Genomic DNA, 12575 nt, shown 5'->3' with positions numbered 1-12575 from the left:
ATCTCGACAGCTCTTCTCATAAAGAGCTGTTACCAAACACCGTTTTGGTCCACATATTCTATTGCTTAACTTATGTTTTTACAACAAAATTCCTAGTTTACATCTATCGCTTGCAGAAATGATCCGGACAGTTTTTTTCACTACTGTTTCAACTCTTTCCAAGTAAAAAAACATTCTGCTTTTAATAAAAGATGAGCCCCGTGACTGATGCTGGAATTATCCAGAAATTAAGACTTTGGGATCAAAGAGTTTTCGAACTTAAGTGCATTCAGAGACAAACAGAGATGTTTTGCAGAGATACGGCTCGCAGTTCGTCAGCTCTTCGTACGCTCTATTCTTTCCATTACTATACTGAACTCATAAAAACTGATCAGTCCCTATTGCAATTATTCTTAAACTTTTTCTGGCATGCGCTACTTCAAAAATGTTCATGCTTCACTCTCCACAATTGTCATCAATCCTAACTCATAAAGATGGATTGAAGATTAATTTTCCTGAAGCAGAAGCCAACAAAATCTCATATTTATTTTCCATATCCAACCTACAGTCGGTCTATAGGCCAACAGTGAGACCTGCCCAACGGTTTCAGAGTCACTGCTATTTTGTAGCCTGCTCGTAGGTTTTCTTTTACCTTTCTTTAGGATTAAGGTTAAAATGTTCATTGTTAATTAAGGTCCTGGTTGAAGGGATAAGTCTGTGCAGGCAGAGACACCAAGACCTTCCAGAGGAACACCCCCATGACAGCCGTGGACGTGATCTCTTCAGCGAGTATTGGGTCCGCACTGGGGTTACCTCCCAGTAGGTCATGTCTGAGACAACTCAAGACGCGAATTGTGACTGTCCAGAATTGTGACTGTCCAGGTGGCAGACCGCAGCAGAGTATAATCAAGGCATATAGCTAAAGCCTTGATTATACTCTGTTCCTGACACGGATATAGAGACCTGGAGACACCACAGCCGAGTAGTCATGCCTGTTATATTTCTTTGAAGTCCACTTGAAGTCCCCTGCCTGGGATGCATATGCAGTTGTTGCTGCGATGCTGCAATTATGTCTGTTTGTGTGTATGTATTTGCTTACAGAGAGGCTACAGACAGGACAGGACACAGACAGTGTTCCAGTCAGTCCTCTAAAATCCAAACTGAGTAGGGAAGGGAGTGACAGTAGAGCTCAGGGGGAATGGGAAAAGTGTAAAACAATGTGCACACTTTTCATCATTTTTTAACACTTGCTTTCTCACAACTGACTGACAGACCAACAACAGCACAAGCAAGAGTAGCGAAAAGACCAGTTGTACCACATATTTTTGACACTGGCCCCATTTGGCAACAGACACTCTGTGCAGGTACATAGATGAGCACTCTCTAGCTGCCTATGGACAGCCAGCATGCTACCAGTGCTGTACCATATTTGTCAAACATAAAGTCTCTGAGGACAACCCCCCTGAGGTTGCAAAGAACAGGCAGGCACATGGATGTCCACATAGCCCCTGTGCTCAACCTCACCTGATGGTGAAATTTACTTCACTCGGACCCAAACAGACCCCAGTCTCCTCATGTTGGCGGCAAGTATAATCAAGGCCCAAGGCTGAGTCCACACACCCTGATCTTATTCTTGTGGTCAGTAAACTGACAGATAAAACGACAGCTTCACTTTGTGCTCAGCCCTTTCTTGACCACAGCAGACCAGTACAGCATCCACATATTTCATTAAGTCTTACTAATCTGTCGCCTCACTCATTTAGATGTTTCGAAAAGGGAACTGACAACCTTTATTTTATGTCAAATTAAAAACAGGGCGACAGGTAGACTGAGTTTGTCTCTATTAAAAGCAGCAATTAGACACTAGTGTCAAAGTGATGTCATATTGTTTTCAGGCACAGGCTTATAAATGCAACAACTTTTAAGGAATACAGCAGCTAGTTACCAATTCAACAGTTTCCAAAAAAGCACAGAAGGAATCTTATTAGGTGCTTTGGCGACCTGTAAAAAAGCAAGAGGCCAGTTTTTACAGAACACTCTGTGGTTACGATGTGCTACATGTTAAAGTTAGACGGGGAACTTTTCTCCCCTCTCAAGAGTTTTTGGCCTGAAAACGTTTAAGAGCTCCTGTTCCCAACATCATTTTCTCTACTTTACTTTATTACCTCTGCTTCAGAGAGGGAGCAAATTTCATGACAAAACACTTCTAGTTCTGATCTCAGAAGTGCAGCTACCAAAAACTGTAAGTATTGTCAGATTTTTGGGTCTTGCAGCAAAAAAACAAACAAAAATTCCCCATATTTTTTCCTCGGCTTATGTATAGATTTGCTGTACTTTTAGGCGTTTATGTAGTGGCTTTGATTTCTTAATCGCAATAATGTGTTCAGTATTTCTTACTCTTTCTGGCAGGACCTCGATTACAAGCAACAGCAACATCTGCCCATTTCTGTCTCAGTTTTTGCCATCTTACTGTGACCGAGCAAAGGGAAGCCAAATCATTAACCGCTAAAAAAACCTATTTTGTAGACCTAATATACAGAAACATACATAAACCAATAACCTATAAATGTTTCCCTTACAAACATAACCTCAGTGACACCAAAACTACTCAAACTGTTAAATTACATCAGCGGTACAATGAAAAGGTAATTATTTTGTCATTAGAGCAGTACAAATTCTGATCTCTGCCATATGTGCATGTCATTACCCAATGACTGAAAGCAATTTTAAAAACTTTAACCAACATACAGAAGTGCAAGAAAGCTCTAGATGTTCACTCTTGTGACTATTGGGAAACTAAAGCCACGGCATAACTTCCTCTGACATCTAATGATTAATTGTTCCGACCCGAGGCTCTCATCTGGATCATTAGTAATATCACTTTAATCAAAAGACCAACACTGCTTTCATAACATCCTTCAACTGCACATTCCAGGAAGATGAACTGGAGGCTGCAGTAAGCAGTGTGCACAGCTCTGTTAAAAAGAGGACATGCTGCTTGGCAGATAATTGTTCCTATCCTCTCATTTCTCAGGAAGATGGATTAGGCCATTTCCGAAGAGTCTAGCCGTCAGCCGCGCACATGAATGCACCCTGTTACAGCTTTTAAACGACTGAGATTATTTAATCGATAACACTGACCCTTCCCCTGCAGAATGCTGACCACATGAAAGCACGCAGGGCTCCACTAATCAGGGACCTAAAAGGCCATTCCCGCCTCTAAATCAAACGGTGCCTTCTTTGCCTCAGGCTGTGTGACGTGGCGACACACAGAGGCGCACTGTCACTGCTATTTGAAGTCATCTTTAAAGATGCCCTCCTGAAGTTTCAGTATAGACAGTTGATATGATAGAAAAGGCAGCTTTGGCATTCTATGATCATTTATCATGTGGAAATGAGCAAAGACAGAGTACAGGTACTATAACAAGACAATGGCATGCATACACACTAGGCTTTTGTTCTGCTGGCTTTAGTGCAACAGTTACCATAATAATACATGGAATGGGAGAGAATTTAAATATAGTTGTCTATGCTGAGGTTGACAAATTTGAAAAGAAAATTTCAGCCTGCGGTTCAGACGAGCATGAACCACGAATAACAGACTTCAGGTACGCATTCAGCAGAGCAGTGTGTACTGGGGCCAGAGTCTGGCAGCTTGTGGCCAACTCTCAGAATGAGATTTATGATGTGCTTGACCAATATAAGCTATAAATACCATGTTCTCATGATAAACTGTGATTTTACAAATATTTCATTGAATCAATATGGTAAACCAGAAAATTAGATAATACCATCTGTGGGATTTTAATAGCATACTTAGACCTCAGCAGTCCGTGGACAGCAGAGATAAATGAAAGTTTAATTATTGTTGCTGAGGTCCCTGCGAGGAGTGTTGATTAGTTCTGACAGTAATAGTGTTTTAATTGAAGCCAGCCTCAGCCACATGCATGTGAGCTTCGTAGTATACATGCTATGTCTGGCTCACGCGTGCTATCAGCAGTTTACCCTAAAGTGTTGCTTTAAATATGTGTGCAGTAATTACAGCTGCATTTACAATTTGTGGTCTGTAACTCGCAGACCTGTCTGTGTATGTCCAGTAACAGTGTTTTCAGGTTTTCTAGGTAGCTGTTTCAGCAAGTTTATTACACTATGCTGCACAGCGTTTGCAGCAGACATGTGATTTTCAGCTGGTAAATCTTTGATATTTAAGAAATTACAGACTTCTCTTTCTGCCATTTATATACAGGGAGTGCAGAATTATTAGGCAAGTTGTATTTTTGAGGAATAATTTTATTATTGAACAACAACCATGTTCTCAATGAACCCAAAAAACTCATTAATATCAAAGCTGAATGTTTTTGGAAGTAGTTTTTAGTTTGTTTTTAGTTTTAGCTATTTTAGGGGGATATCTGTGTGTGCAGGTGACTATTACTGTGCAGAATTATTAGGAAACTTAACAAAAAACAAATATATACCCATTTCAATTATTTATTTTTACCAGTGAAACCAATATAACATCTCCACATTCACAAATATACATTTCTGACATTCAAAACAAAACAAAAACAAATCAGCGACCAATATAGCCACCTTTCTTTGTAAGGACACTCAAAAGCCTGCCATCCATGGATTCTGTCAGTGTTTTGATCTGTTCACCATCAACATTGCGTGCAGCAGCAACCACAGCCTCCCAGACACTGTTCAGAGAGGTGTACTGTTTTCCTCCTTGTAAATCTCACATTTGATGATGGACCACAGGTTCTCAATGGGGTTCAGATCAGGTGAACAAGGAGGCCATGTCATTAGTTTTTCTTCTTTTATACCCTTTCTTGCCAGCCACGCTGTGGAGTACTTGGACGCGTGTGATGGAGCATTGTCCTGCATGAAAATCATGTTTTTCTTGAAGGATGCAGACTTCTTCCTGTACCACTGCTTGAAGAAGGCATCTTCCAGAAACTGGCAGTAGGACTGGGAGTTGAGCTTGACTCCATCCTCAACCCGAAAAGGCCCCACAAGCTCATCTTTGATGATACCAGCCCAAACCAGTACTCCACCTCCACCTTGCTGGCGTCTGAGTCGGACTGGAGCTCTCTGCCCTTTACCAATCCAGCCACGGGCCCATCCATCTGGCCCATCAAGACTCACTCTCATTTCATCAGTCCATAAAACCTTAGAAAAATCAGTCTTGAGATATTTCTTGGCCCAGTCTTGACGTTTCAGCTTGTGTGTCTTGTTCAGTGGTGGTCGTCTTTCAGCCTTTCTTACCTTGGCCATGTCTCTGAGTATTGCACACCTTGTGCTTTTGGGCACTCCAGTGATGTTGCAGCTCTGAAATATGGCCAAACTGGTGGCAAGTGGCATCTTGGCAGCTGCACGCTTGACTTTTCTCAGTTCATGGGCAGTTATTTTGCGCCTTGGTTTTTCCACACGCTTCTTGCGACCCTGTTGACTATTTTGAATGAAACGCTTGATTGTTCGATGATCACGCTTCACAAGCTTTGCAATTTTAAGACTGCTGTATCCCTCTGCAAGATATCTCACTATTTTTGACTTTTCTGAGCCTGTCAAGTCCTTCTTTTGACCCATTTTGCCAAAGGAAAGGAAGTTGCCTAATAATTATGCACACCTGATATAGGGTGTTGATGTCATTAGACCACACCCCTTCTCATTACAGAGATGCACATCACCTAATATGCTTAATTGGTAGTAGGCTTTCGAGCCTATACAGCTTGGAGTAAGACAACATGCATGAAGAGGATGATGTGGACAAAATACTCATTTGCCTAATAATTCTGCACTCCCTGTATGTATATATATGTCTAGGTATAAATATCAGAATACTTGCAACTAATACAGGAATTCATAGATATTGAGAAGTCGTGTCATCAATTGTCACTTACTTTAGAAATAAAACATGAAAACTGATTTTCAAACTTGGCTGGGAAAGTTTTAGCCTCAACTCCAAGTGTTGGCCAGAGGGGCCGATGGCGCGATATGGCAGCCTCGCCTCTGTCAGTCTGCCCCAGGGCAGCTGTGGCTACAGCTGTAGCTTGCCTCCACCAGTGTATGAATGTGAGCGTGAGTGAATAATGGCATTGTAAAGCGCTTTGGGTGCCTTGAAAAGCGCTATATAAATCCAATCCATTATTATCATCATTATTATTATTATTAAAACCAGGATTCAAAAACCCCCGAGTCAAATAAGTCTGTTAATGCTTGGATGTCTTTTCACTGACAAATGAAAAGGAACAACTTTTAATTTTACCCAGTTGGCCTCTGTGCCTATGCTTATCTCCCCGTCTTCTTTGTCCTTCTTCTTCCTGTAAACAAGAAACTGATCTTAGCACACAGGCTTCAATGATGTCTCAATTCCGAAAATGCATCTGGAGCAAAGATGAGAGAGGAAGCTTCCCGGAGAAGCTATGATATGACGTGTATTTGTGCTTTAAGTTTTAACTATTTTGTGTGTTAATGTCTGTATTTCTGATATATATCTTGTTGGGGTTGTATTTATCAGTTGTCATAAGACAGCAATGAAATAAAAGAATAAAATAAATTTTACTACTACTATTACTACTAGTTCGTATGTTCTCCCCGTGTTTGCGTGGGTTCTCCCCGGGTACTCCGGCTTCCTCCCACAGTCCAAAGACATGCAGTTCGTGGGGTTAGGTTAACTGATTAATCTAAATTGCCAATAGGTGTAAATGTGGGAGTGAATGTGAGAGCGAATGGTTGTCTGTGTCTCTGTGTTTTAGCCTTGTGACAGACTGGCAACCTGTCCAGGGTGTACCCCGCCTCGCCCTATGACAGCTAGGCTCCAGCAACCCCCGCGACCCTGAAAAGGATAAGTGGAAGCGAATGGATGGATGGAAGTTACTACTTACTGAGTGAGAGTGCAAAGGTTGATGTGGGAGGAGGTGAGTGAACATTAAGACTGGTTGTGGTAGTCCAGTGTGGGGGAAAGAATCACTTCTGACAGTCATTTCTGTTGTGAGATCCAGTGATTATATGTGTACCAGCTGTGATCAGCTGAGTTGTGCTGCTGTTTTTGAGATCTTTGCCAAGTGAATTCAGCTACATATAAGAGGATGTCATGTGAGCTGTACATCTGATTTCCAACCCCTAAGCACTATTATGGTTTAATTCAGTGAGTGAATCTAATCAACAGCATCACCTTAAATTTAGTTTGATCTCTGCTACACCTTGCTTAACCTAAAAATGACCATGAACACCACAGCTGCTCAGCACCAGTCCAACATAGTGTACTACTGTAAACTTTACAACAGTAATGCAAACTAAACACTGTAGACTGCATTAAACTGCCAAGTATTTTCATGCAACCATTAAATAACAAAAAAAGGGGAAAAATATAACTTCATCCATAGACCCAGAGATCCAGTAGCTGCTCAAAAAAACACTAAAATGAATAACACTACATGTGAACCTTTAAATTTCCAGACCAGATGTCACTAATTAGTCCTTACCTTTAAAAATGACCTCATCTTCATCTTACATCTGAAGTCTCACACTCTTTTCTCTCCCTGGGAAATACAGCAGCTATAACTTTAGCTAGCAGACACACTGTGAGACAAACTGCACAGTAACAGTTTGTGGGTTTGTTTGATATTTTTTGAGTTCTTGTAATTGTTGCATTTGAATCTACCTGACAGTTTAAAAACGTTACTTTCTTTATGTTCACTTATCTTCTGTAGCACTAGCTACATGCTAACCATATCCCGACCGCATCTTACCGACACCTGCAGCAAATACTCACTTTAAATTACTGAGGGAAAAAATCCCCCAGATTTGTTAAACCTCAAGTAATGAGACTGTTTTCCAAACGTGAGGAGTGAAAATCAAAATGTATATACACAAATTTTGCTTAAATACAGTACTATGTTACTTCCCTGCTCTGGAGATATTTCATTCTACATCTGATGACTCAGCTCTTCTTTCCTAGTGCCTCCTTTGCTTGTATTTCAGGTTGGATGGACTAAGAGGAGAAAAAGAAATGAGGATGCACACATTGAGAAATGAAAAGGTTTTCAGCAAGGTGCTTACCTCCCTAAAACCATACCACTCAACAGTCCACTACCACATGCTTTCATATTTTACCACAAGCCATTATCATAGACTGTATGGACTCCCACACACATCTTTCCACCTGCTGCTCATTCCCCAATTGTTTTTATGCCATCCATCTCCATCAGCTCGCTGCCAGAGTGTCAAGGCTGCTGAGAAGCCTGTGGATTCTCTGCAGTATCTTTTCAGACTGTCTGCCTTGTAACCTCTAGAAGATGAACTATTTTTCCTGTTTTAAAAGAATAGGCATATTTAGTTTGAGCCTTCACTATTACCGAAACCCTGCTATAACTTGAGTTGTTTTCTTACTTGCCAAAAATCAAACAACTAAACAGAACTAAACAAGGAAGAGAGCTGTTCACACTTGGGGATTTGGTAGGCCAACAGCATGAATACAACACTGAATGCTGCCTATGATGCTGCCTATGGTAACTCCCCAAAAATATATATGTTAGTGAATACAAGTTTGAGTTTTGCTTTTTCTTATCTTGGTTTTTTGTTTTTTGTGTTTTGCTAATTACCTGTTTTAAACATTTACGTCTTATATGTTATATTCTACAAGATCTATGTTATGTTTTGCTCAATAAGAGTTTGTTAGGTAGTTAGCAGGTAGTAGTTAGGTAGCAGATTTGAGATCTTTTGAACCTTGACTCATGTTACCGGTTACGTCTTTAGAGAAATGTACCCAGCACCGCAACGTAATCAGTGTGTTTTATTTGAGGCTCTTGAAAGTCTGACTTCCCTCCTGGGTTTAATCTGACTTCAGACCTGCCCATCCTAAAAGGTACTTTTTTGTTGTTTGAACCAGACAGCTGTGGTGACATCACTTTTCTGTGATCATTTACTGTCATTGTTACAGAGTACGAATAGACTGAATGACTGCCACACAATGCTGTCTTGTCCCAAAAACTGTGATGCTGATGCAAAGAAAAGATATGGAAGTGGATTTCTTTGCACAGTCCGAGCATAGACTTCCACCACTGCAATTACCTCTGAGGTCTTTATTTGTGATCACTCAATTGGCTCCGTCATCCATACCATGCTTGCTTTTATTAGTTTGTTATTTGTTTCGATTACCAAATCTCACGAAATATTTTAGTGTTCAGCCAGATTATCTTTGTTTATTCACTCGTGTTAATTTAATATTATTCAAAGTTCAAATATATTACAGTTTCTAGTTAGGTACAAGTCAGGTACTCACACTGTTCTTTACTAGAAGAGCAGTAGCAGGTTATTATAATGCTTGTGGCTTATATTGCAATTTCCAACCATTTACCAAGTAATTGTTTTGAATCTAAGGAGTCATTTTTAGTACCTGAAACATTTCCCAATGACCCTTAAAATTTTGATATATCAGAAAAGAGAAAGACAAATATATGTATTGTATTTTTGTATGTATTGGTTACCCCTGGTGTATTTTAGGCATTTTATTAGTTAATGATTACCTTTAGAGTTTTTAAAAGAAATTAGATTCCACTTACATATTTGTGTAACATATCTTCACGTTTTAGAGAAAAGGAAAAATTGCCATTTTGTTTACATTGTATTTAAACAGTATTATTGGCTTTTTTGTATTTTAGAGAGTCATAAAACCTTATAAACTGTAATGTACATTACTCTCAGGTGTAGGTGTAGTGTGCTATTCTGTATTAATATATAACTAACATTACAATATAGTCCTGTGAGTCTAACAAGGACAAACCCGGACCTTTAATGTAAAAAAAAAATGACTAAGAATTTTTCCTAAAAGTAAATTTAACAAGGGAAAACAAAACAATGTATTTAAAAAAATCAGGGGTATAACTAAGCAACTTTATTGGCCATTCAATCAACATTTTTCATGTATTTATTTTGTCCTTTAGGCCAAGGCTTGCTCCCCCTGTAAACGTGACAATTGTAGATGTAACTTGTAAAACAATGTTTAACTGAATAATATTTAATTAGCTATTTGGGATTTGTTGGACCAAATAAGTATCAAACTAAGCTTCATCTTTGAACAGGAAGTCATTACTTCATTCCTTAATTACACAGATGTTATACTTTAAAAAAAAAATCACTAATAGTATTTTCTAATGCAAGACAGATTAGGGTACTGTCTAACACAGCACACACACACCATAATAATATGTGATCAGAATGAAATATTGGGACTCCTAACAATACTAATCAGTGCTTTATATTATATATATAAAGCACTGATTATGAGACACATAATATATATTATATATTATGTGTCTCATATCATTTAAAACACCTTACTTACAAATCCACTTAAAGTACAACTACTTTCTCCTTTGCTTTAAGTTTGCTAGTTGTTGCTTCCTTGTTCTGTCGCACCTAAATTAAAATATCATCAGAAAGTATTGTTAAGGTATGAAAATTACAATATATTCATACCAATTAAGAAGAATTTAAGAGGTAATTAGCTTGGAAATACATAGTGTTAAAATAAAAAGTTATCTGCGTGTGTTTTGCTGATGAAAATAAAATTACTGCTGCTGTTTTTTAGGCTCTTGTGTAATAATTTGATACATGGAAATAATCATAATCTTATTTTTGAAGATGATCATTTGCACTTTGGTTTGGTTTTGGTTTTGGTTTTAGTTTTCAAAAGTCCATTTTGGACACCCACACACAGCCGAAGCTGCCAAATACAAATATAGTGTGATCAGTAGCCTCAGTATTTGGGCACTGAGCATTTAAAGCATTGTACTGAACCAACCAATAAGCCACCTAATGAGGCTCACCTTTTGAAAATGGTTTGCTGTGATGTAAAGTTAATTTGTGGTTCATCTGCGAATGCATTTTCATTTCTCAACAGCGAGGTCGTGCGTGCCGTGCCTTGGTCCTTTAATTGATTGTTGACAGTGTAAATAAGAACAAATTCATTCCAGAGGATCCTTGAAGTGTGAGAATTTATCAAACTAAAGACACTCTTCCACATTCACTGAACCACGTTCACCACAATACCAAAAACATCTGTGACTCCTCTTTCCGGTTCACTTATCAGTTACTCGGATGTGTTGGCCACTGCTGAAATATTTCTGGTTTGGACAAGTGAAGATATTGCTCAGTCAGATCCTAAATCTCTGGCCTTAATGCTGCAAAAAGATAACTCAGTGCTGGGAAGCTGAGTGTTTGTCACCACTGAAAGACGGACATAGTTGAACACACACTTGATTAAGGCTGAAGCATCCTGCTTAATGACCCTGAGTGATGTATTAGGATCTTCCAAAATCATGTTGTTGTCACCAAAGGCTGCAGAAACGTCACCAGACGATAAAGTTTGTAAATGGTGCAACAGTTTATCTTAAGGTCTTCATCCACTGCTATTTTAGGCTGTTCCTGAAGAAAAATGATCATTTGAAAGATTCTTGGTAAAATCAAAACAGTGGTCACCATTTAGAGATGACAGTGTGTGAAAATGTCTGACATTCATGACCACAGTCATGAGTGTTACCCACCGTTTACATTGTGATAAAATAAACTGTGGGTAAATGCTACCTCACCTCAGATACTCAACTGCGGGCCCAAAAGGGTTTGAGGTACTAATGGTCAATCGATACCTCAAAGCATGTTAGCGTGTGGAGAATAAACAAGCTCCACATGCAAGGACTTTTCTTGGAAAGTAAAGCCCTTCTTGTGAAACAACTGAGGCTCTGTGCTGCTATTTTGTGCACTTAAAAATTTCAATTATGTGTAAACCTTACTTAAGTTCAAGAGATTTCTTTCAATTCATTTTTTTAAATTCATGCCATTAGTTATATACTTGTTGTAGCAATATCACAGTATTTTGAAATCTTATCAAGTAACTGTTTTAGGAGCAATGAAAGTGTCAAAACTATAAAGGAAAAAGCACATCCTAATAAATCAAATCAAGACTGCAACTGTCAAAAAAAAGTTAAATGTTGAGAGAAGTAATAATAACAAAGTTCAGCGCCGTTCCCCTCTAAGTGTCAAAAACACATTTTGGGAAAGCTAAACGAAACTCAGCTTTTCTGTTTTCATTCTTGTAGTGTCAAAACAGCACAGGCGATACAGAAAGACAAATCTGTGGTGTCTGGATTTATGTGTCTGGTGAGTGTAGCTGCATATGTGCAGTGGTGTAGGTATGAATTATGAGCCCCCTGAAAGACTATTATCTCGCTGGACATCCACCTCTCTTAATAAAATAATCCTACAGGAATTTTTCTCCAGCTGTGGGCCTCCCAAATTGTCACAACCTTTCATCCATCTAGCATCAGCAATATCCCGGAGGCAAAGGGCTGAATCCCTCTGTACAACCTCTGGATGCTTTCAAAGCTACAGTGGTGTGTCCAATAACCACAAATCACAGAGTGTTTTTGATTATGGTTAGCCATATTGGTCCTGGGTGTTTTTACTGATTTGATGTGACCAGATGTGTTTAGGTGTTAACTTTGACCTGGTAAAATATTATGTTTTCCATTTGTCCCACAAAAAAAAAACTTAAAGCAAAACTAAAGTTACTTATGTAATATCTTTTCATTGTATCT

Source organism: Oreochromis aureus, linkage group 6 (genome assembly GCF_013358895.1).
Source record: "Oreochromis aureus strain Israel breed Guangdong linkage group 6, ZZ_aureus, whole genome shotgun sequence".
Classification (NCBI taxonomy): domain Eukaryota; kingdom Metazoa; phylum Chordata; class Actinopteri; order Cichliformes; family Cichlidae; genus Oreochromis; species Oreochromis aureus.
The sequence above is the reverse complement of the archived record's forward strand: the minus strand, read 5'-3'. Positions refer to the sequence as shown.